Raw genomic sequence first — 4,316 nt, 5'->3', positions numbered from 1 at the left:
CGCCGCCGCGTGCAGGTCGGCGCCCGAGCTCCGGCGAGCTCCGGCGAGCTCCGGCTCCGGCTCCGCCGCTCGTCCGCGCCCTCCTCCGCCGCCCCGCGGCTAGCTCCGGCCGGATCCGATGAGATCCGGCCAGGGGACCCCTTCTCCGGCCTCCCCCACCTCTAATCCGGCGCCCCCGCGCAAGAAATCCGGCGAGCTGCTTCGGGAACCGTGCCGGTGATCCAGATACAGATCGGGAAACCCTAAGGGTTGACTTCCTTTTTTTCCTAAGTCTGCAGATTATATTGCCATGTTCATTGTGCCGTAACTTTGCATCCGTAGATCGGTTTTGGGTGTTTAGCATATCAAAATGTTCGCCTCAGAGAGCACATCATTTCATCTCATTGCATCATTCTCATTTGAGTTCATCTTGATGCCCGAAATGCTGTTGGAAGAGTGCTATTTGAGATATTTGTCAGATCTGCTGCACCAAATAGCTATTTGTCATTTTTGCCATTATTAATGTGTGCATGATATGCCCCTGAGCTCTACATGTGTTTTGTCATATGCCTTGCCATCTTTCCAGAGGTGCAATCCATGTATTTTTGTGATATGTGTGGTGACTATCACAAGCTTGCAAAGTGGTGCATTCGTTAATGCTGATTTCAGGGACTTAGCAATTCCACCAAGTCCTTTATCTGTTTTTATCATTATGCCATATGTTCATGTTGTTTCCTAGTGATCCGTGCCTCTTTTGAGGATGATCAGTAAGGATGTTTTGTTAATCTTGCAGTGCTCTATCCATCCATGTCTTTGTTTGCAATTATGGAGCACCCTAGCTTGAGTCAATCGAGCTCTACTTTTGCTATTTCGTGAATCTGGGCAGATTGTCTACTTGTTAGCGATTTTGCCGAGGATGTTGTAGTTGATCCGTGCATGCTATGTTATTGTTCTTGCCATGTCTAGCTTTTATAATATGTATTCTTGATGGGTGTATGCCTAGATTGTCATGCCTTTCTCTGTAGTGAGTGCTTCGAGCTCGTAAACATGCCTATTTGATATCTGATTTGCATGCTCCAGTTTTTCACTAAGTCTTAGATCTGATTATGTTTTTGCCATGTTCACATGCTTGCAATTGTATTTTCTGATCCCTTTTGGCTCAAGGTCACTAAGGGACTTTTGTTAGGCTCTTTGAGTAGCTCCATGCCATGCTTTTCTTTGCCATGTTAAGTTCCGGTAGCATATAGATTTCTTGCTCCAAAGAGTGCTATCTGATCTGAAATTCCAGACTAGTGTTAATTTCACTAAGTCTGAGATCTGTTTACCAATTGCACTTTTGCCATGCTTGTTTGAACTTGTTAATGGATGAATTGGCCGTAGCTCAGTGTTCATCTTTTGTTAAGCTTCATGAATTTATCCCTGCCATGTATTTTTTTGCCATGTTTGAGTGCTGTAGCATGTTTAACTTGTTGCATTTAGATGGCTACTTGCTGTTTATCGCAGACCGGTGCCATATTTGAATTGCTTGCCATTTCCAAACCGTGTCTCCGATTTCGGTGATCTCCATCCTCGTAGGGGCGCGCGCCCTCCACCCTCGTGGGCCCCCTGTTGCTCCACCGACGTACTCCTTCCTCCTATATATACCTACGTACCCCCAAACGATCAGATACGGAGCCAAAAAAACTAATTCCACCGCCGTAACTTTCTGTATCCACGAGATTCCATCTTGGGGCCTGTTCTGGAGCTCCATCGGAGGGGGCATCCATCACGGAGGGCTTCTACATCAACACCATAGACTCTCTGATGAAGTCTGAGTAGTTTACCTCAGACCTTCGGGTCCATAGTTATTAGCTAGATGGCTTCTTCTCTCTTTTTGGATCTCAATAGAATGTTCTCCCCTCTCTTGTGGAGATCTATTCGATGTAATCTTCTTTTTGCGGTGTGTTTGTTGAGACCGATGAATTGTGGGTTTATGATCAAGATTATCTATGAGCAGTCTGAATTCTTTTATGTATGGTTGGTTATCTTTGCAAGTCTCTTCGAATTATCAGTTTGGTTTGGCCTACTAGATTGATCTTTCTTGCAATGGGAGAAGTGCTTAGCTTTGGGTTCAATCTTGCGGTGTCCTTTCCCAGTGATAGTAGGGGCAGCAAGGCACATATTGTATTGTTGCCATCGAGGATAACAAGATGGATTTTTTTATCATATTGCATGAATTTATCCCTCTACATCATGTCATCTTGCTTAAGGCGTTACTGTGTTTTCATGAACTTGATACTCTAGATGCATGCTGGATAGCGGTCGATGAGTGGAGTAATAGTAGTAGATGCAAGCAGGAGTCGGTCTACTTGTCTCGGACGTGATGCCTATGCACATGATTATACCTAGATATTCTCATAACTATGCTCAATCCTGTCAATTGCTCAACAATAATTCGTTCACCCACCGTAAAATACTTATGCTCTTGAGAGAAGCCACTAGTGAAACCTATGGCCCCCGGGTCTATCTTCATCATATTAATTTTCTAATACTTAGTTATTTCCTTTGATTATTTCCTTTGCTTTTATTTTACTTTGCATCTTTATCACAAAAATACCAAAAAATATTATTCTATCGTATCTATCAGATCTCACTCTCGTAAGTGACCGTGAAGGGATTGACAACCCCTTATCGCGTTGGTTACAAGGAGTTATTTGTTTTGTGCAGGTACGAGGGACTCGCGCGTAGCCTCCTACTGGATTGATACCTTGGTTCTCAAAAACTGAGGGAAATACTTACGCTACTTTGCTGCATAATCCTTTCCTCTTCAAGGAAATCCAACGCAGTGCTCAAGAGGTAGCAAGAAGATTTCTGGCGCCGTTGCCGAGGAGTCTACGCAAAAGTCAACATACCAAGTACCCATCACAACCCTTATCTCCCGCATTACATTATTTGCCATTTTCCTCTCATTTTCCTCTCCCCCACTTCACCCTTGCCGTTTTATTCGCCCTCTCTCTCTCTATCCTTCCTCTCTTTCTCTATTTGCCTCTTTTTGCCCGCTTGCTTTTTGTTTGCTTGTGTGTTGGATTGCTTGCTTCTCACGATGGCTCAAGATAACACTAAATTGTGTGACTTTACCAATACCAACAACAATGATTTTATTAGCACTCCGATTGCTCCTCTTATCGATGCTGAATCTTGTGAAATTAGTGCCGCTTTGCTGAATCTTGTCATGAAAGATCCGTTTTTCGGCCTTCCTAGTGAAGATGCCGCTACCCATCTAAATAGCTTCGTTGATTTGTGTGATATGCAAAAGAAGGATGATGTGGATAATATATTTTTAAGTTGAAGCTATTTCCTTTTTCGCTTAGAGATCGTTCTAAAGCTTGGTTTTCGTCTTTGCCTAAAAATAGTATTGATTCTTGGAACAAGTGCAAAGATGCTTTTATCTCTAAGTATTTTCCTCCCGCTAAGATCATCTCCCTTAGAAACGATATTATGAATTTTAAGCAACTTGATCATGAACATGTTGCACAAGCTTGGGAGAGGATGAAATTAATGATAAATAATTGCCCTACTCATGGTTTGAATTTGTGGATGATTATATAAAAAATTTATGCCGGATTGAATTTTGCTTCTAGAAATCTTTTAGATTCGGCCGCGGGAGGCACTTTTATGGAAATCACTTTAGGAGAAGCTACTAAACTCCTAGATAATATTATGGTTAATTATTCTCAATGGCATACTGAAAGATCTACTAATAAAAAGGTGCATGCGATAGAAGAAATTAATGTTTTGAGTGGAAAGATGGATGACCTTATGAAATTATTTGCTAGTAAGAGTGTTTCTTCTGATCCTAATGATATGCCCTTGTCTACTTTGATTGAGAATAATAATGAATATATGGATGTAAATTTTGTTGGTAGGAACAATTTTGGTAACAACGCATATAGAGGAAATTTTAATCCTAGGCCTTATCCTAGTAATCCCTCTAATAATTATGGTAATTCCAACAACAATTCTTATGGAAATTATAATAAGATGCCTTTGAATATAATATTAAATAATTTATTACTTCTCAAAAGAATTTAAATGCTTTGATTGAAGAAAAATTTCTTAAGATTGATGAGTTGGCTAGGAACGTTGATAGAGTTTCTCTTGATGTTGATTCTTTGAAACTTAGATCTATTCCTTGATGTCTACTACACAACCTTCTTCTTGTAGACGTTGTTGGGCCTCCAAGTGCAGAGGTTTGTAGGATAGTAGCAAATTTCCCTCAAGTGGATGACCTAAGGTTTATCAATCTGTAGGAGGCGTAGGATGAAGATGGTCTCTCTCAAGCAACCCTGCAACCAAAT

The sequence above is a fragment of the Triticum aestivum genome, chromosome 7A (assembly GCF_018294505.1).
Source record: "Triticum aestivum cultivar Chinese Spring chromosome 7A, IWGSC CS RefSeq v2.1, whole genome shotgun sequence".
In the NCBI taxonomy this organism is placed as follows: Eukaryota; Viridiplantae; Streptophyta; class Magnoliopsida; order Poales; family Poaceae; genus Triticum; species Triticum aestivum.
Note: the sequence above shows the minus strand (reverse complement) of the source record.